Source organism: Theropithecus gelada, chromosome 12, assembly GCF_003255815.1.
Source record: "Theropithecus gelada isolate Dixy chromosome 12, Tgel_1.0, whole genome shotgun sequence".
Classification (NCBI taxonomy): Eukaryota; Metazoa; Chordata; class Mammalia; order Primates; family Cercopithecidae; genus Theropithecus; species Theropithecus gelada.
The window spans coordinates 9,712,697-9,735,102 of record NC_037680.1 but is presented as its reverse complement, the minus strand read 5'-3'; the positions used below and the strand labels follow the sequence as shown (position 1 = coordinate 9,735,102).

Below are 22,406 nucleotides of genomic sequence, written 5' to 3'. Positions count from 1 at the left end.
CTTCGTGGAAAGAAACCAAAACACATTCTTTGTGAGAACACCATGCAAGATGTTGCAGGGCCTTGAAAGTAGGGGACAATACCTGTTCACCGCATGGCTCCTGTAGACATAAATAATAGGAGTATTGAAAAATGCGGGCTCCCAGTGAATCTCTCTGTTTCCTTTTAATGCTGCAGTTTGTTTTCTGGCAGCCTATTAGCTTGCCTCAGAAGAACATTTGAAGTAGGGCTAGATTTCCCTTGACATTGTTAAATCAAGATCCTTTCCAAAGTAATTTCTTGAAAGCTATTTAAGTTGTCCCACTAGATGAATACCTGCTGATGACTTTTCTATTCACCAACTAATTCCTGAGCTTTTCATTGCTCGATTGCCTATTTAGTTTGTGTAATTTAACATTTTGGTGTCATATTTGTCTTGACTTTTTCATTTTTATTTTCTTCTTACCAGAGGCAAGCAGAGAGACAAGGAAGAATGATTTATGACCCTTTCTAGCTTGAAACTGTTGACCCTTTTTGTTTCTTTTTGGAATTTAAATGATTTGAGGTGTATAGAGGTATGAATAAGGGGTAGTTATACAGATTTAATTTTGACTTTGTTGAAATTCAGTTTCAAATAACATGTTGATATTTCTCATGAATTCAATAACAGTTCAACGAACACATTTCATGTTACCCCATTTTGTTCTTTATTGTGTGATGACTTTCTGAAATTATGTTATTATAATAGCTATTTACTTGCAACTTTTGTTTTTTATTTACTAATATCTAAGCTACAGTCTTAGCTATCCTGTTCTTTTGATCCCAGGGTAGTGCTAAGGTTAGGGCATGGTAAGGCATGCAAACATATTTATTGACACTAAATAGTTTATAACAATAAAAATAAATATAAACAACAATATAAAAAATAAGTAAATAAATTTAAAGCTGGGGATGGTGTCAGACATTAGGGGTACAACAGTGAATAACACAGTTCTTGAAACAAAGAAGCCACAGTCTAGTTGGAGGTGGGAGGCATACGTGAAAGGAAATAGATCACAGTGCAGTAAATAGGTAAAATACAGCAGCATGTTGAAAGAATGAAAAAAGTGCAGAGGGAGAGGAATTAACTTTCTCTTGGGCAGAAGGCAGCTTAGATCAAGTCTGAACCTAGTTCTGAAGGAGAACCAGAGGTTCACTAAGCAGACAAGTGGGAGGACAGGGAAGGGAAATTCCCAGGAGACAAAATAGCAGGGCAAGGCCAGAAACACAAAAGAATAAGACATTTCAGCAGAACTAGCTTTGCCCTGTGGTATTGCTGGAGCATAAGTGAAATGGGAAGTGGGAATCTGCAGCAAATGCAACCAAAGCAAAGGCAGGGTCAGATCATGACAGAGCGAGTCACAACATCAGCGAAGAATTTCCCAGTTTCTTCTCCTTGAAAGGAATTGATGCAAATATGAGGGTCTTGAAGAGGTATAAGATACGGATTTTACAACTGATGATTTAGTTAAAGGGACCTGAGATGAAGCTGGGAAAGAAAAATAACAATACAAATTAGCATATTGTAAGTATCAAGTAGTCTTATATATCCACACCTTTGCCTACAGTATTCCCTTGGTTTGACTGCTTTTATTTCTCTGCCTGATTTATCCTATTTTTCTTTAAGATGCAATGGGGCCCTTTCCTTCTTTGAGAAGCCTTCTCTCACCTCCTAGACTGGCTAAATGTCCCATCTGTCTGCTTTTAGAGAGCCCTGTTCCTCTCTTCTTACCACCGAACCCCTTACGCTTTACTGCCAGTAGTGTTCTCCTGCACACCCAGTTTGGTCCTGGAGGTGTCTTCCTGGGAAGAATTACTTCAGTGCCTCAGGTATTTGGGTTCTTATCACCGCTAAGGGGTACATTATCAGCATTTTAAGAGAGAGTTTTGTTCTCTTCAAATTCCCTGAAGTAATGATGTGTCTTAGACCTGTTGTCTTCCATCTACTACGTGAAAGTCAATCCTTCTAGGTCATGGATACATTTTTGATAGATGTCACAATGTCAGTGTACCACCAAAACCCCTCTACCTGCCATGCTTTAGCATCTGTACTTCGGACCATTTATTTGAAAACAATTCCTTGAAGAGTCTCCGGTGGGACATTTTTCCTTATGTGTGTATGTGTGTGCATGTGCATACATGTGTGGTTGGCTTGGTGCCATCTCATATATATGGCATTTATATTCTACAACATTGCCCTTTAATGAAAACCCTGGTTGGTGGGAAAACAGTTATTTTCTTGTCAGTCTGCTTATAGTTCTCTAACCAGGCCTTTTACATTCTTTCTTCTGCACTTCTTCTCTCTCTGGCCTCCTTCCTTAGGTAGTCTACCTCCTTGTTCTGTTTTTAAAACAATAATATTCATCCTTCAAGGCCCAAATCAAGCCACATGCCCTCCAGAATGCTTTTCTCCTAACAACATGCATTCTGAAGGACAGCATCCTCCTCAAAATTCCTGCAGCCTACTTCAGCATGACTACTCTGAGAGTCAGTATGAGAATTGGAAGCAGCGAGATTAGATCCACTATCTATTGGAGAGATAGGTAAGTAACCAGATGTTATAGACAATAATTCTCTCCCTCGCCCCACCGAAGATGCCCATGTCCTAACCTCCAGAATTTAAGAATATGTCATTATGTGGCAAGAGAGAATTGAGAATGGAGGTGGAGTCAGGATTGCTAATTAGCAACCTAAAAATAAACAGATTATGTTGGATTATCTAGGTGGACCCAATGTAATCACAAGTGTCCTTGAAAGTGGAGGAAAACCGCAGAAGAGGAAGTCAGACTCAGAGTGGGTTTTGAAGATGCCACACTGGTAGATTTGAAGAAGGATTGAAAGCAGCATTTAGAAACTGAAAAAGCCAAGGAAACAGAGTTTCACCCTAGAGCCACCAAAGAATGCAACCATACTGACACCTTGCTTTTAGTTGAGTGAAAGTTGTTTTGGACTTCTACAGAACTGTAAGATAATAAATTTGTGTTGTGGTAAGCCACTAAACTTGTGATAGTTTGTTAGAATAGCAATAGGAAACTAATATATCCAGCTTAATGCCCAACACCATTTAACTCAATTATTTTCTAAAATAAAAAGAGATAATATATATTATGTAACTTATTATGAAATATTGTAATTTATGTAAACGTTACTAAACATTATTAGCCAATGAGAACTAGGGAGACAGAATAAACTGAACAATTCTAAACCAATGAACATTAGCAAACTACACTGTCTCTGCTCTCAGCCAATGAGAGCTCTACTTTGCTATTTTCAGTGAGTGTACTTCGCAGCGTTGTTCACTCCACCAAGAAATTTCCGTTTGACATTTAGTTTATGCAATACAGAACAATTTTGATTCGTAATGGCTGGCAAAAGTTTACAACACTTCTCCTTGCTTCTATACTCACTCATTTCTTAGTAATCAGAGTCATCTTTCTATGCTGTAAATGGGATTATGTCATACCTCATCTTAATAACATTCAATGGCTCCCTTCTGCCTTCAGAATAAAGTCTAAATTCTTTAGCAATGTCTCCTGTGAATAGCTACCTCCTTAGCCTCATCTCTTATTATTCCCCAGTGTGAACTGTCTACTTGCAAGTTCCACTGACTGTTTAATACCGTCATTCTCCCAACAAATACCCACTTGGAATCTGCTTTGTGCCTTTGCCTGGGATGCTATATTTGAATAAAATTCTCTCATCGAATAAATACCACCTACTCAATTCCTTTGCCTGTGATCTCCAATGCTATAGAAAACCTATGTCTTTCTTCTTGGCCTGGTAGAAACCACCTTGGCCAGGGCATAGCATAGCACAGGAATATAACTGATTCAATGAAAATAACATATTCAGAGCATTATCTCTAGGGGCAACCTTGAAAGGGAGAACTGGCACCAGTAAAGCAGATGGTTTTTGCAGTTGCACCTGGGTCAGCCATAACTTCTGCATTGATACTCCGGGTTATAGTCTCAAGGTCTGGATTTCTGAACACCTTCCCTTTCCTCAGTCTTCTTTCATGAGTCTGGCAGCTTTGATTAATACTTTTGGAAAATCAAAACAGAGTATCTGATTTTGCTTTAATTTCTGAAAAATGAGAATAATTTCCCTCCTTCCTAAGAGTACCTGGTCATTTCAAGTCTCTCTGCTCTCCTCTGACATAGAATTTTATCTGGAGTCTAGATTTAAACATGATTGCCCACCTAGGTGTGATTTCCTTGGGACTTCTAAGTAGTATTCTAGCACCACCCCTCCCTGAAGAGAAGGAACTAGGCAGTATCCTACTTAATTTGGCTGATCTGAGCTACATAAGCCACCTACAGAAAGGGGCATACAGAGGCTGCTGCAGTTTGAGCTCAGCAGGACACATTGGCTTGGTCTGCTACATTTTTTCTGATGGTTTGTATAGGTTTCCATCCTTCAAGGTGGCATCTCCTTGGAATTTTTATAATCTTTCTTTGCCTACTCATTAATCTAATGTCTCTAGGCTTAGCAGCCCTGTATCATCTGGAAATTGTCATATGTGAAGGCAGGTGTTATGTTTAGGAAGATTTTCTTCCCCATTAGGCAGGTGCTGATGAACTGACAGCTGGGGTTTTTTCCATTAAGTCTATCTTCCATTGAGAGTAGCTAGGGGTTCTCTTCATTTCCCAGCTTCCCTGGATGTAAGTGGGGGAGTGCAATCCTCTCTCAGCCAAATGCAAAGGGAATCACTTGAGTGCCTCTGGTCAGACTTCCTTGAGGGTGGGTGGCTGGTGTGGGCAGGATGAGAGCTGTGTACATGGAGGAGCAAAATTAGTTCCTCCTTGCGTCCTGAGGTATCTGCGGTAGGTGTTTAACTTTCTGCCTGTATGTGTCTCCCTTCTTGTATTGATAAGCTTGTGAATTAATTCTTTGGTACAATTTTGATACAAGTAGTGCAAGCATGCTGAACTCACCCCCAACCTAAACACTCTACACTGTTGAAGAGCATGACTTTGACACTAAACCCCATTCTCCCTCATGGACAGACACTGATTGGATGTTTATTTCACTGGCTAGATTCCACCCATCACAATCTGTTGCTGAACCCTAGCACAGGGGTCTGGAGTTTCCTAAGTACCTACCTGCTTTGGGGTTTACTTGCTCTAACTGGGGCAGAATGAAACCTGCTGTTGTTAGAACCCAGCTTGGAATGGCAGGAGATACGAGCATTGCTAAAAACAGCCATCACTTAAATGGTCAGCCAGATTAATGCAGTATATATAGCCATGGCTTATAAAGACTGTCTTTGGTTATGAATTATTTAAATCATTTCCTAGAACATTGAGGTAGATTTTTGACTCAAGCCATTGCAATACAACTTTTATGAGCCTTCTTCCACATGCAAAAAATAGTAGATGTTCTCAAAAGCCTATAGGCTGATAAGACAGTGACTACTTTCTTACTGAATGTAGCTAAGTTTCTTATCTATGGCCTACCATATGGAGAGCATTAGACAGCTTTTGCATAAATCTCCATTTTTCTTAATGGAAGTTGAATATTGGCCTTGGGGATCCCTGACAAATCAGGCATCATCTGTGTATACCATTCTTCTGAATGGAACTCTTGGACTTGAGCTGTTTGGTTCCATAATGAGTTGCAGGTGCTGAGAGGCATTGATGTAGCTCTTCTTAATTGCTTGTCACACAGATAATCTGATGAGGGGACATCAGTGCCAGCAGCTGGCAACTCTCTCACCCATGACCTGACATAGATTCTTGGATTAAGAAGGTTGTGAGATAAAACGGTAAGAATTCCTCTTATAAATGTTTCTAAGGACGTTAGTTGGGGAGGGGGGTGTTTCTGGCTTCATTTTGAGAATACAATGAGAACAAAAACGATGTACGTCAAAGATCATAGGTTTTGGTGTAGGAGAGTCCTAGGTGAGCATCCTAGTTTATTTTCATTCATTGTGTGCCCTCAGGCAAGCTATTAAACTTTTCTGAGTCTCCGTTTCCTCATTAATACAATGAGAATAAAAATATCTAATGTCATGGGATTGTTAGAATTCGTGTGAACCTAAGGGTAACACTAAGTGTGGTGGGGGCCAGTGCTTCTCAAAAGGTGGGGCTGGACCAGCAACATCAGCATTTCCAGGCAGTTTCCTAGAAAACACACATTTTTGACTCTCTCCCACTCCTCCTCAGACCTGCTGAAAGAGAAACCCTGAGGCCCAGCAGTCTGGTTTAACAAGCTCTCCAGGTAATTGAACTAAAGTTGGAAAATCCTGATGTAGGCTTCCGAAAAGTGATTGTTACAGCGAACAGAAGGGAGCCAATATTCAAAATGCTAAGTGATCACAAGAAGTCAGAAGTCAAGGTCTAGCCCCAGAAAGGGTGAGAAGAGCTGATGAGCAGGAAAGACTGGGGAAAACCCATCCCATAAGGAGCATAATGGGATTCTGAGGACACAGTTGAGTGTTCCGGACAGGACAGCCTCTGGAGCTCCAACAGGGTTGCAGGCCAGCCTGTCAACCCTTGTTCCCTTTCTTGCTACTCAGTGAAGCCTAAGTTTACCTTCCTTCATGTCTGACTGCTTGCAAATCTATCGAGTCTTGTGGAAAGTTTTTCCCCCGAAATAAATAATATTTAGACTTAAAGTATTTAGAATTTAAACATAAACTTTTACAATGAATTAAGTGTATAAGATCCTATTAAAAATAATGGAAAATGTTTTCTATTCACATAGCTTATCCGTGAAAAAGAGTAATTGCTATGTTATAATTACAAGCAGTATAAATAGACCTGTTTTTATGCTTTTAATGAGGGTTCTGAATATATTTGACCAAGGTATTAGGAATTGTAATACAGCAACCTTTTCAATATTAGTAACAATATCTAAATCTTATGTTGCTTTTTACAGATTCCAATATTTTCATGTTAATTCACTCAATCCGATTTCTACACACAGCAGATCAAAAAAAGTTGTGAGTTCAGCTTTCTCCACTGTTTGGAGGATACAGCTTTAGAGGATACGTACGAAGTTGAGACCATTGGCATTTGGACATCAGTGGACACTGTGAGGTGCTGCATCATTGTAGGACTGGAGTCCACAGCACTTGTGAGGAGGAGGATGACAAACATCATCTGTCTAGGCTCGGTCTGGAAGAATTTCTTCAACACTCAGCTGGGGCGCCATCCACAATCTCCTGGAAATGCTCCAACCCTGTAATTATATTCTGCCTCTCAAAATCAGTCTTCGTTTTCTAATTCAATAATGCTCCATTTTAACATGCTCATTTTAGATACTTTCTTCTCTTATTTCAAGAGTTTAAATAACAGACATCTATCACAACTCTAGGAGGAGGTAGGTGAGGCAGAGCAGCGCTCCAGAATTAGGTCCCACCCCCAACGCCTCTCTCAGCAATCAGGCTGAGACACCCCACAGGCTGCCTCTGCCTCCCCTTTCCCACAACACAATCACCAGCTTCTCCAACGCATGCAATTGGAGCATCGCCTGGCCTGAAGGGCAGCACCACCCGATGGGACCATGCTTGATGATTAGGAAAGAAGAAACTATTCCTGCCAGACTGTCTTTGCAGTTTCATTTCAGAAACCTCATTTAGTTCTTCAGCTGTTTTAAGCAATGTTTCTGAAGGAAAAAACTTTTATCATTTAGGAGAATCATTCGTTGATGCTCATACGTTGCCTTTGGGTGTTACCCCTTCACAGTTGTTATGGGAAGATACAAAAAAAAAAAAAAAAGAAAAAACCAGTAGATTTAGTTCCCCTTATCACTCATTCCATTAATAACCCTTGAGTACTTATTATGTACAAGGCAATGTAGAATATGAATCTATGAATCACATCTAGAATTTGTCTATAAGAAACATGGGCTATAAAAATAGGCTTTGTTTACTAGGCTGATAACAAATCCTTTCTAAAACTTATCCTACATCAGGTGAAATCAATGCAGAGGTCAAGAATCTCAAGTGGTGTACAGTCTAAGTGAGGCCATAAAGGTGAATCTCAGGATAGACTGCCTTCAACTGAACTAGACATGTTACTGTTAGAATAGTTCCACTGGAGAACTGGTTGTTTAAAAGACATTTCAGGCACAAGTGTTTAGCTACATAAAGAAAAGAAGACCCCAGATTTAGAGTTACATCTGTTGTTAAGTGCAGAACAGCTGCATGCGATGTAAGGGTAGTTCACATTCAATCCCCAGGGCACCATTTACATAGACTGGGACATGGCCTGCAATGTGCAGTCTACACAATTGCATGCAATAGCTCTATATGAATGTTTCTGGAAAAAAATACAGACTTTATCTGAAAGGATGATTTATACTTCCTAATTTAACTATTCACATTTTGGGATTTGCTTGGAGCCAAACCAGATTTCTGGCTTTTTGTTGCCAAACTAGATTTTAGGAAAATCCTGCAAATATGGGTTTGACCAAAGTTTTCTACTCTCAACCTCCTGATAAAATGGTCTAGTCCTCACTTTTAGTAACAATCTCAGCCCCACTATCACTGTAAAGATCCTAACTGGGAAAACTACTTCTGGACTTTTCTCTCTGGTCAATGATTATGATCTTTTACCTTTTTTCTTTGCAAAACCTTTCTGTTTTCTGTTCTCTGCTTGAAAACTGAAAATATAGTTTATATTATGAGTTGAAGATGTTAATGTGCTTTATAATCACTTCAGATAACATACATGCATTGGACAAATAACCCTTTAACTCCCTGTCCTCAGGTTGTGGTTTTTGGCAAAAGCATTTTTATTTTTTTTCATAACCTTTGTCTTCTGATCCTCCATTAATCCACACTTTACACCCTCCCTTCCTTACCCGTGAGTCTTTTCTCACTCTAACTTCCCCAGGGATTCCTCTCAGTACACACCTGTAAGTTTAAGTAATTCTACTTCATAATCCTGTAAGTTTAAGTCATTCCTACTTCATAATCCTTCATAATCCTTCGTCCACAGGTTGGATGAAGGTATGGATTGGTAAAAGCAGACAGGAGAATCCGTGATGGGCTTTGGAACTCCAGGTCCTGTGGAGTAGAGGGAGAGGAATAAAGGTGAAGCTAAGGTCTTTGAATGCAGATGGTATGGAGGTAATACTTCAAGTGCTTTGATGCATTCTCATGAGAGTAAGATGTAGAAGGTCTCTTGATGACTTCAACTTTGAAATGCAACTTTTCTATCGGATGTGCGTGTACACTCTTTATGCACCTAAATACTCATTTCCCAAAGGACACATTAGTCTTTGCCTAAGCCCTAAAGAGGGAGACAAATAATTTTCTTATTTATTTATTTATTTACTTATTTATTTTTTAATTTACTTCAAGTTCTGGATACGTGTACAGAACTTGCAGGTTTGTTATATAGGTATACACGTGCCATGGCAGTTTGCTGCACCTATTAATCCATCATCTAGGTTTTAAGCCCCGCATACATTAGGTATTTGTCCTGATGCTCTCCCTCCCCATACCCCCCAACCCCCGACCAACCCCAGTGTGTGATGTTCCCCTGTGTCCATGTGTTCTCATTGTCCAACTCCCACTTATGAATGAGAAAATGCAGTGTTTGGTTTTCTGTCCTTGTGACAGTTTGCTTAGACTGATGTTTTCCAGCTTCATCCATGTCCCTACAAAGGACATGAACTCACCTTTTTTATGGCTGCATAGTATTCCATGGTGTATATGTGCCACATTTTCTTGATCCAGTCTATCATTGATGGATATTTGGGTTGGTTCCAAGTCTTTGCTGTTGTGAATAGTGCTGCAATAAACATACGTGTGCATGTGTCTTTATCGTAGAATAATTTATAATCCTTTGGGTATATGCCCAGTAATGGGATTGCTGGGACAAATGGTTTTTCTAGTTCTAGATCCTTGAGGAATTGCCACACTGTCTTCATAAATTTGTTTAAGTTATTTGTAGATTCTGGATATTTGTCCTTTGTCAGATGGGTAGATTACAAAACTTTTCTCCCATTCTGTAGGTTGCCTGTTCTCTGTGATGATAGTTTCTTTTGCTGTGCAGAAGCTCTTTGGTTTAATTAGATCCCATTTGTCAATTTTGGCTTTTGTTGCCATTGCTTTTGGTGTTTTAGTCATGAGGTCTTTGCCCATGCCTGTGTCCTAAATGGTATTACCTAGGTTTTCTTCTAGGGTTTTTATGGTGTTAGGTCTTACATTTAAGTCTTTAATCCATCTTGAGTTAATTTTTGTATACAATGTAAGGAAGGGATCCAGTTTCGGCTTTCTATACATGGCTAGACAGTTTTCCCATCACCATTTATTAAATAGGGATTCCTTTCCCCATTGCTTGTTTTTGTCAGGTTTGTCAAAGATCAGATGGTTGTAGGTGTGTGATGTTATTTCTGAGGCCTCTGTTCTGTTGCATTGGTCTTTATATCTGTTTTGGTGCCAGTACCATGCTGTTTTGGTTACTGTAGACTTGTAGTATAGTTTGAAGTCAGGTAGCGTGATGCCTCCAGCTTTGTTCTTTTTGCTTAGGATTGTCTTGGCTGTGTGGGCTCTTTTTTGGTTCCATATGAACTTTAAAGTAGTTTTTTTCCAATTCTGTGAAGAAAGTAATTGGCAGCTTAATGGGGATAGCATTGAATCTGTAAATTACTTTGGGCAGTATGGCCATTTTCATGATATTGATTCTTCCTATCCATGAGCATGGAAGGTACTTCCATTTGTTTGTATCCTCTTTTATTTCATTGAGCAGTGGTTTGTAGTTCTCCTTGAAGATGTCCTTCACATCCCTTATAAGTTGGATTCCTAGGTATTTTATTCTCTTTGTAGCAATTGAGAATGGGAGTTCACTCATGATGTAGCTCTCTGTTTGTCTGTTATTGGTGTATAAGAATGCTTGTGATTTTTGCACATTGAGTTTGTATCCTGAGACTTTGCTGAAGTTTCTTATCAGCTTAAGGCGATTTTGGGCTGAGACGATGGGGTTTTCCAAATATACAATCATGTCATCTGCAAACAGGGGCAATTTGACTTCCTATTTTCCTAACTGAATACCCTTGATTTCTTTCTCTTGCCTGATTGCCCTAAATAGAACTTCCAATGCTATGTTGAATAGGAGTGGTGAGAGAGGGCATCCCTGTCTTGTGCCGGTTTTCAAAGGGAATGCTTCCAGTTTTTGCCTATTCAGTATGATATTGGCTGAGGGTTTGTCATAAATAGCTCTTATTATTTTGAGAAATGTTTCATCAATACTTAGTTTATTGAGAGTTTTTAGCATGAAGGGCTGTTGAATTTTGTTGAAGGCCTTTTCAGCATCTATTGAGATCATCATGTGTTTTTTGTCATTGGTTCTGTTTATGTGATGGATTACGTTTATTGATTTGCATATGTTGAACCAGCCTTGCAACCCGGGGTGAAGCCGATTTGATCATGGTGGATAAGCTTTTTGATGTGGTGCTGGATTTGGTTTGCCAGTATTTTACTGAGGATTTTTGCATTGATGTTCATCAGGGATATTGGCCTAAAATTCTCTTTCCTTTGTTATGTCTCTACCAAGCTTTGTTATCAGGATGGTACTAGCCTCATACAATGAGTTAGGGAGGATTCCCTCTTCTTCTATTGACTGAAACAGTTTCAGAAGGAATGGTATCATCTCCTCTTTGTACCTCTGGTAGAATTCAGCTGTGAATCTGTCTGGTCCTGGACTTTTTTTAGTTGGTAGGCTATTAATTATTGCCTCAATTTCAGAGCCTCTTATTGGTCTATTCAGAGATTCAGCTTCTTCCTGGTTTAGTCTTTGGAGGGTGTATGTGTCCAGGAATTTATCCATTTCTTCTAGATTTTCTAGTTTACTTGCATAGAGGTGTTTATAGTATTCTCTAATTGTAGTTTGTATTTCTGTGGGGTCGGTGGTGATATCCCCTTTATCATTTTTTAGGGCATCTATTTGATATTTCTCTCTTTTCTTCTGTATTAGTCTTGCTAGCGATCTGTCTATTTTGTTGATCTTTTCATTGATTTTTTTGAAGGGATTTTTGTGTCTCTATCTCCTTCAGTTCTGCTATGATCTGAGTTATTTCTTGCCTTCTGCTAGCTTTTGAATGTGTTTGCTCTTCCTTCTCTAGTTCTTTTAATTGTGATGTTAGGGTGTCAATTTTAGATCTTTCCTGCTTTCTCTTGTGGGCATTTAGTGCTATAAATTTCCCACTACACACTGCTTTAAATGTGTCCCAGAGATTCTGGTACACTGTGTCTTTGTTCTCATTGGTTTCAAAGAACATCTTTATTTCTGCCTTCATTTCCTTATTTACCCAGTAGTCATTCAGGAGCAGGTTGTTCCGTTTCCATGTAGTTGTGTGGTGTTGAGTGCGTTTCTTAATCCTTAGTTGTAATTTGATTGCACTGTGGTCTGAGAGACAGTTTGTTGTGATTTCTGTTCTTTTACATTTGCTGAGGAGTGTTTTACTACCAATTATGTGGCCAATTTTAGAATAAGTGTGATGTGGTGCTGAGAAGAATGTGTATTCTGCTGATTTGCGGTGGAGAGTTCTGTAGATGTCTATTAAGTCCACTTGGTGCAGAGCTGAGTTCAAGTCCTGGATATCCTTGTTAACCTTCTGTCTCATTGATCTGTCTAATATTGACAGTGGGGTATTAAAGTCTCCCATTATTATTGCATGGGAGTCTAAGTCTCTTTGTAGGTCTCTAAGGACTTGCTTTATGAATCTGGGTGCTACCATATTGGGTGCATGTATATTTAGGATAGCTAGCTCTTCTTGTTGAATTGATCCCTTTACCATTATGTAATGGCCTTCTTTGTCTCTTTTGATCTTTGTTGGTTTAAAGTCTGTTTTATCAGTGACTAGGATTGCAACCCCTGCTTTTTTTCTTTTTTCTTTCCATGTTCCTGGTAGATCTTCCTCCATCACCTTATTTTGAGCCTATGTGTGTCTCTGCATGTAAGATGGGTCTCCTGAATACAGCACACTGATGGGTCTTGACTCTTTATCCAATTTGCCAGTGTGTGTCTTTTAACTGGGACATTCAGCCCATTTACATTTAAGGTGAATATTGTTATACTTGATCCTGTCATTATGATGTTAGCTGGTTATTTTGCCCGTTAATTGATGCAGTTTCTTCATAGCATCAATGGTCTTTACCATTTGGCATGTTTTTGCAGTGACTGGTATGAGTTGTTCCTTTCCATGTTTAGTGCTTCTTGTAAGGCAGGCCTGGTGGTGACAAAAATCTCTGAGCATTTGCTTATCTGTAAAGGATTTTATTTCTCCTTCACTTATGAAGCTTAGTTTGGCTGGATATGAGATTCTGGGCTGAAAATTCTTTTCTTTGAGAATGTTGAATATTGGCACCCACTCTCTTCTGGCTTGTAGGGTTTCTGCTGAGAGATTTGCTGTTAGTCTGATGGGGTTTCCTTTGTGGGTAACCCTACCTTTCTCTCTAGCTGCCCTTAACATTTTTTCCTTCATTTGAACCTTGGTGAGTCTGACAATTATGTGTCTTGGGATTGCTATTCTCTAGGAGTATCTTTGTGTGTTCTCTGTATTTCCTGAATTTGAATGTGGACCTGTCTTGCTAGATTAGGGACTTTCTCCTGGATAATATCCTGAAGAGTGTTTTCTAACTTGGTTCCATTCTCCCCATCACTTTCTAGTATAGCAATCAAACTTATATTTGGTCTTTTCACATAGTCCCATATTTCTTGGAGGCTTTGTTCATTTCTTTTCACTCTTTTTTCCTCTAATCTTGTCTTCTCACTTTATTTCATTATTTTGATCTTCAATCACTGATATACTTTCTTCCACTTGATTGAATTGGCAACTGAAGCTTATGCATGTGTCATGAAGTTCTCATGCCATGGTTTTCAGCTCCATCAGATCATTTAAGGTCTTCTCTACACTGTTTATTCTAGTTAGTCATTCATCTAACCATTTTTCAAGGTTTTAACTTCCTTGCAATGGATTATAACATGCTTCTTTAGCTCAGAGAAATTTGTTATTACCAACCTTCTGAAGCCTACTTCTGTCAACTCATCAAACTCATTCTCCATCCAGTTTTGTTCTACTGCTGGTGAGGGCAGGTCACTCTCAGACTGCTGCACTAGCAGTGAGCAAGGCTCCATGAGTGTGGGACTGGCTGAGCCAGGCACAGGAGGGTATCTCCTGGTCTGCTGGTTGCTAAGACTGTGGGAATAGTGCAGTATTTGGTCAGGAGTGAACTGTTTCTCCAGATGCAATCTGTCATGGCTTCCCTTGGATATGAAAGGAAAATCCCCTGACCCCTTGCACTTCCTGGGTGAGGTGACGCCCCGCCCTGCTTCGACTCACCCTCCGTGGGCTGCATGTGCTGTCCAACCAGTCCCACTGAGATGAACCCAGTACCTCCGTTGGAAATGCAGAAATCACCCATCTTCTGCGTCGATGATGCTGGGAGCTGCAGACCAGAGCTGTTCCTATTTGGCCATCTTGGAAGCGACTACCATGGTCTTCTTTATTGACCATGTAACTTACCCTTAGAACAGCTTCTCAAATCATCTTTTGATTGACTGCATTTGTGTATTTGTTTGTAATTTTTTTTTTTTTCTTGAGACAGTGTCTAACCCTGGCCCTGTTGCCCAGGCTGGAATGCAGTAGTGTGATCTCGGCTCACTGCAAACTCTGCCTCCCAGGTTCAAGCCATTCTCCTACCTCAGCCTCCCGAGTAGCTGGGATTACAGGCGTGTGCCACCATGACTGGCTAACTTTTGTATTTTTAGTAAAGATGGGGTTTCACCATATTGGCCAGGCTGGTCTCGAACTCCTGACCTCAAGTGATCCGCCCACCTTGGCCTCCCAAAATGCTGGGATTACAGGCGTGAGCCACTGCTCCCAGCTGGTTTGTGAATTTTTTTACAAAGAGGGACTCTCAAGCACTTTTAACGGAGCTATTTTTATTTGAGAATGCCAAACTATTGTTCAAATTTGAGAAATGTTGGTGACTGTGTTTCCCCCAAAACTCAGAGCCTTTGTCTTCAAGTAAAAGATGGTTTCATTCTTCCTGTTACAGTGATTATATATATATTTTTATTGATTTCCAGATGCTTTATGATTATTATCTCCTTAATTATATTCTCACAATAATTCTGCATGAACTATACTGTTTTTCCTATTTCGTTGGTCAAGAAGTTGAAGTTAAGAGAGGTTAATAATTCTTAAGGTCATACACATATAAGTAGTGAAGTCTTGATGTGTGCATAGGACCACTTGTTTCCAGTGTCTTCCCTCTATTCTCTGCCATATATTTTCTCCTGGATGTAGAGAATTTAGGAATGAGGTAAGAATGAAGCTATGTGAGTTGTGGTCAGTTTGGGGGATCAGAAAGAAAAGAAAGCTGACTTTTGCCTTCCAAATTCTATTACCAGATATGTAAGAAAATAGTATTTCCAAGAATCCTGAAGTCAAAAGTAATAATGCCTTTGAAATTAGAGAATATTTCTTAGCCCTGTGCTCTACGGGAAGATTTCTTTTGAGGTTGACAGTTTCTTGGAATTCTAATGGCTGGGCATAATGCACTTTGCTCTGTCATGTTACTGTAAAAAATGTGTTCTGTTTAGGAAAATTAGAGACATTACATCAAGATCCATAGTCTTATGTCAGCTCCATTATCTTGAATCATATTTAATAGCAACCTGATATTTCTAGTTATGAACTCTTCTTTGGATTTGGTATTTTAAATATGTCTTAAGCCTAATCAATTCTTGTGACTCTATATTCTACAAAGTCAGGTATCTTTAGTCAAATGGTGAAGCAGTGAGCATCTAAGAGCAGAGTCCGGAATAGCTAGAATAATGATCACACATATACACACACACACATATTGTGTGTGTGTGTGTGTGTATGTGTGTGTGTGTGTGTATATATATATAATCTTATAAGAATTAATGGTTCATATATCACAAATGGAATACATAACCCTGGTGATCATTTCATTACTTGTGATCTCCAGAAAAAGCAGAGTAGGGATGTTAAATTATATGATGTATGAAAACCAAAAGGATTTCTTTTGCACAGAAAACTCAAGTTTCAGATTCTGCTTCTGAACTCTACACATTCAGAAAGGGTGGCCTGGGTCTTCAGAGTGAGTTTGAAGGCAGCCTGACATGCCAGGTCCCTACAGGACCTTCCAAAGCACTCATCTTCTCTATTACTTCTTGGCATCTCATAAATTGGTGACATTAATTACTTAATTGATTAACTTCTTATTAATCTCTATGAATAGAATTTTGCTTTGAAAGGGACCATGTATACCCTATATATTGTATAGTTTTTGGCACATATGGGCATTCAGAAATATTTGTAAAACATGTTTTCTGTAAGTCTTGTCTTCTGAACTAAATTATGAACTACCAAAGAACAGAGTTTACAGTTGATACTCTGAGTGGTCCATTGGACACAATAGTGCTGAGCAGAGAGCAGGATCTCAAGGGTAATTTGTTATACTGAGTTGAATTAAACCATATGGAATTACCCACATGGAAGTCTGCCTTCCTGGCTTCTGGCTCTGTTCTTCCATAGTTCTTTGTACATGCTTCTTTTATAGCCTCTAATCAACTCTATTTTAATTTTTTGTTCCTACATCTGGCTGTCTCTCAATATTTTGTGCTAAGAGGCATTTATATCTCATTTCTTCTTTGATAATTTTGCACATAGCAAATGATGAATAAGAAAACGGAACTAACATTATATTAATTGGCTGCTATGCCAGGCATGCGACTATGCTATGGACTTTACAGATGTCAATTCAATTAATCTTCAAAATCCTGTGAAGTTGGTAATTTAATCTTCATTTAATAGTTAAAAACACTGAAACTCAGGAGTTGCTTGCCCAACATCATGTATCTGGCAAGGATCAAAGCAGAGATGGGAGCCCAGTTTTTTTCAATTCTGAAGGCTTTACTGACTCTTCTACTGCGCCAATCCATTTTTGCATTAATTAATTAGTTAACGAGTAGCAACAGCAATGGTAAGTAGCAACAGCAATGACAGGTAACAACTAAAGCTCTTGCGTTCATTAACAATGAAGTTAGAATACCTAATATGTTCTCACAGGGGAATCATTTTCATTTCAAACTGATTTGTCGAAGCAATACCCTTGGAATAATTCGGGTTGCCTCCCTTAGAAAGTTATGTCACCTTTGAATAACAGGAGGTCCTCCTCCCATCTTGTTGAGGGAAGCTACATCTCAACAAGGTGGAAGAAGGACCTTCTGGAGTCACTGATGATAACCTTCTTTGGGAGGTTTAGTGAGAAGCTTCATTGCTGAGGGAAAGGGGTTGGCATTAATTCTTGGGTTTTAGGAGTTTAAAGGTGTTATTCCAGAGAAGTATGGGGAAGAGTCAGACATGAGTGTGTCCAGCGATGGGTGCTTTACAACAGCAGTTTTTAGACTTGGTCAGAGTTACTCGTGAACATAGTCTTTAAAACATCAATGTCCAGAACATTAATTTTCATATTTCATATTTTCCTGAAATTTATCTCCCTGAGAGCTTGCTTGTGTTTAAAACAGAGCTTTTTCTCCTTTAAAAAACAAAGACGTTTCTTCATCCATCTCAAATCTTACAAAAGTGCACATCCTCCTAGACGTCGAACAGGAAGGTTTCTTTAAGTAAGGTGCCATATATCCTCAGGGCTTTTAGTCTTTCATGCATTAAAAATGTGTTAAGGTTGATGTACTTGTCAGAAAGAGAGTATGTGGGTGCTGTATTGGGATTTCTGATTTCATATCTATGGTAGAGTAAGAGAGTGGACTAATTACAATATTCACTCAGTCACGTTTCCTCTTTCACCCATCACCTATTGTCAAAGAATGCATTTCTGTTAAGGCAGTGTATTAGGCCTTTCTTGTGTTGCCATAAAGAAATTCTTGAGAGTGGGTAATTTATAAAGAAAAGACATTTAATTGGCTCATGGTTCTGCTGGCTTCACAGGAAGTATGATGCTGGTATCTGCTTGGCTTCCCGTGAAGCCTCAGAGAGCTTTCAATCATGGCAGAGGTGAAGCAGGAGTAGGCACTTCACATGGCAAAAGCAGGAGCAAGCAAGAGAGAGTGGGAGAGATGTGCCCCCTACTTTTAAATGACCAGATTGCATGAGAATTCACTATCACAAGGACAGTACCAAGCCATGAAGTATTTAGTCCCATGATTTAAACACTTCCCACCAGGCCCCACCCCTAGCATTGAAGATACAATTCAACATGAGATTTGGACAAATATCTAAACTACATCAGGCAGAGTCCTGGAGGAGTGAAGAAAAAAGACTCAGAAAGAAACACTGACAATGAAAACTGGCTTTTTTCCCATTTTTTTTTCCAGCTCTGGTTAATACTTATTTTTATGACCTGCAATGTGCTAAAAAGAAAAATATTTTTAAACAACCAAAGAATCAGAAGTTCTTTTAAGGAATTTGGAATGTGTTCTATAATTACCAAAAAAAAAAAATCAGGTGATATTCAATTACATCAACCAATTTAAACAATTACATATGTTTTCATATTGGTGTAATATAAAAGCTCTAAAGCTTATTTTTGAAATCAAATTACAGCATTTTCTTCCAAAGTTGCAGGCAATCCTAATTTGGTTTAAATTTTCTACCTGCTATTAACAAGAGGTAAATTTATGTGCTGGGTGCCAGACCTATCAGGTTTTAGTAGTATATACCTTTCTTTATCATAAAGTATGTCCCAGACTAATCTATCTTTCATAATGTGACCTGCAATTTACTCAGTTTTTACACTATTTCTCTGAATACACATTAACATATTTTTGAATTAAAAATTATAGTTGGTTTGTGGATTGGTTTGAAAATGAGGACTGGCTTAGCCAACAAGGTTATATGTTAGCTTATCCAATATAGTTAGGATATATTAATTTATGCCCATGAAGTAACTGAGCCAAATCATCAGTGCCAAGGTTTATACAAAATATACTTAAAGCATTTGAAAAGATAAAATATTGCACCAAAAAATTTTGTTTGCAAGATACTTAATGGAATTTGCAACATTTTAATAGTCTCAAAACTCTCTGAGATTAGATACAGGTACCTCTAAGTGGAAGAATAAAAAGCAAAAACAGTAAGTCTTGCTAAAATGAGGTAATCAAGAAAATGGCAGAGAAGCAAATCCTTTTGGTTCATCAGGTCATTTTTCATTTATTTCAGCAACAAGCAAGTAGGATATTGACATTTCCTCTTACAAGACAGTTGGATTAATTAGGAAAAGAAAAGAGAATTGGCTATGTTTGCACTCCGAGTTAACAGAGTAGCAGGTATTCAGTTACAGAAACAGAGAGTTGAATTATCAGTGAATCCACTGGCTTCATGGAAAAATGGTTTCTAAATATTCAAATGTTTTGGTACCTGACACATGCTTAAGCTAGTTTTTAAAAATCAACTTCAATCATTAATTAAAAACGTAACTTAAATGCTGCCTATATAGAGGTGTACCAGGCTCTGGTGAGGGGACATTGCACAAGTCAGACACAACCTCAGTCCTCAGTCACTTATCATTTAGTGGACAGTGTTCAACAATACACAGAAAAGTAAATAAATAAACTGATGTAAGACTGTGATATTCACACTGAAGAAAATAATCCAAAGGAATATGGTCAGCATTGTCTGGGTAAGGACAGCAGGATTGCCTTCGCATAGGCAACCAGGGAAGTTAAAAACTGGGCTAAGCCCTCTGTGACCTGAAGTGGCAGTCCCGTGAGAATCCCCAGGTGAAGGTAAGATGCAAAAAGCCAGGAGGGGGGGATGAACCTGGGCTCTTAGTTAGCCCTGCATCTCAGATCATAAGAACAATCTTCCATTTTAATGGGTCTTTATGACTGACACGGACTTTATAGATGCTGAGATTTCTGAGTTCCATAGTTTGTCTTATGTGTTCATTCTGCAAGAAGTAATATTTCTAGAATCTCTACAGCGCATAGACGCTCCAACTAGAAGGTTTCCTTCCCTGTGGTCTGCTCTCAAAATTAGAGACAAAAAATACCACTTTAATTTTTGGGTAATCATCAGGTAATAGATGTCTATTGTGAACATGCTGATGGAAAAATAAATACCAAAAGGGAAATCATTAAAGCTTATAAGAAAATAGTACTGAAATTTGTCAAATAATAACAAAGAAAATATAATAAAAAATATAAAAAGGAAAAGAAACACCATGTGGATTTCCCCTTCCTGAAATGAACCACTATTAACAGTTGTGTGATTTTCTTCATTTCTAATCTTCTTCAAAACAAATGTATACGCCCACACAATTACACATAAACATATAATGAACAGTGCATTTTTTCCGTTCAATTTCAGTCTAACATGTAAATCTACTATCTCTATATCTATCTATGTATCAATCGTCATTTATCTATCTATTTATCTACCATCACATCACTTCTCAAACTTTTGGATAAGATCAAGTGTAGTATCTGTTCTTAGCAGTTTTATATCTATCTACCTACCTATCTACCTATCATCAGATATAAAAGCAGAGAAGGTAACGGCTTATTTGGTGCCATTATAGGAACAACAGATGTCTTGGACTGCGTCTTTGATTAGGCCTAATATTTTGACCGTGTTACTTCTTTATTTAGGTTAAGGCATTAAAAATTTATTCATAAAATAAATCAATTAATCTATTAATAAATAGAAATAATCTTTTTAGAAGGCATCACTTTAATGCATTATAAGTCACCCTGTCCTCAACTAGAATGATCTTTTTATATTAGTCCGCTGGCACAACCTTGCCAACATACTTCTGAGCATGTGACACAGACATTGGACACAAATATTATGGGACGAGAGCAACTTAGGGAGTGTGTGAGCTATAAAGCCTTAATTTTTTCTTTCACCTCACCTTCCTATTTCCCTAGAAAGACTTACCAATTCTTCCTTTTTGTCTCCCCATATGTTTCTTTGATGGCACATCTGCTTTATTACATTCATTTGAGTGGCAGAAGTAAGTTTCCTATGTAGGAGGCAGATATAGGAAACACCGAATTTCTTAATTTTAAAAATCAATCTAGGCCGGGCGCGGTGGCTCACGCCTGCAATCCCAGCACTTTGGGAGGCTGAGGCGGGCAGATCACAAGGTCAGGAGATCGAGACCACAGTGAAACCCCGTCTCTACTAAAAAATACAAAAAACTAGCCCGGCGCGGTGGTGGGCGCCTGTAGTCCCAGCTACTCGGGAGGCTGAGACAGGAGAATGGCGTGAACCCGGGAGGCGGAGCTTGCAGTGAGCTGAGATCCGGCCACTGCACTCCACCCTGGGCGACAGAGCGAGATTCCGTCTCAAAAAAAAAAAAAAAAAAAAAATCAATCTAGATCAACCCTGGCTTGAGAGAGTATAAAACTAAATCAGTCTCCTTTCTCCTTTCTGCTTCTCCTTCTCCCTGTGATAACAGAAGCGCCTAGTGCTTACCTGAGAAAGGTGGAAGGACTTCTATCATGCCAGCCACACATGGACGTGCTGGTTTCCGGAACCCTTTTGGGCTTCTCCAGGGCATATGGCGATTTCCAAACAGGCAACTCCGTTTTCTTAGTGTCTACTATGAACCTGTAACTCTTTCACCAGGGGGTTGTGGCCTCATCATTTCCCACCAAAACTTTTCCTCCTCTGGTGAGAAGGACATTGGGTATTATTCACAGAAACCCCCCAACCTTAAACCTCTGTTCTTTCCCATGGTCTTCAGGTATCTTTCGTCTTTCAAAACTCCAGCATTAGTTTTTCTCAATGGTTCCAGACTCCTAAAGAAAAATGTGGGCCAAAAGAGATGAACAATTGCCCTGCAACTTCTGCTTTTGTCCCAGATACCAAGTTTTTGACAATTTTCCAAGACTATAAAAGTAGCAATATGAAAAAAATTATTTCCACTTAATTTCCAGTTGAGATGTGAGAAAAGACGTTAGTCTCACAATAAATAATCGAGCACATTTGTTTACATGTCTATGCCACTGTATAGCACTGCAACCCCACTAGCTCTGGGTCGCTCAAATGAACATAGGGCATAGCAAATAGCAGTGTGTCCCTACAAATGTTCCTTGAATAAATAAATACATTCATTATTACTTACAGCTTAAAACCACAATAAAACACAGTTTGAAATTTCCGTGGCTCTCAATGACCCACAATTTGAGGATGAAAGCCCTACATCTGGCCAAGTCAGTTTTTCCCACTTTCTGGTGAGAGTGGAGAGTAAACCAAACCTTTGGACATCAATATTTTGACTATGTAGGTTCTGGGAAGAATAATAATTTGAGAGCCTGAAACAGTACAGAATATCTGGGTAGCTGATTCTTTTCCTTGAGAAAGACCTTATAAGCAGGTATATTTTATATCAACTTTATCAAAGCTTCTCACATTGAAGAATTAGTTGATGTGAGCTAT

The 22,406-nt window shown here is 38.9% G+C and overlaps 1 pseudogene; it reads left to right on the top strand.

The window, feature by feature from the left end:
• Positions 1 to 20,407: 20,407 nt before the first annotated feature.
• Positions 20,408 to 20,581, top strand: LOC112636860 (annotated as a pseudogene).
• Positions 20,582 to 22,406: the final 1,825 nt, after the last annotated feature.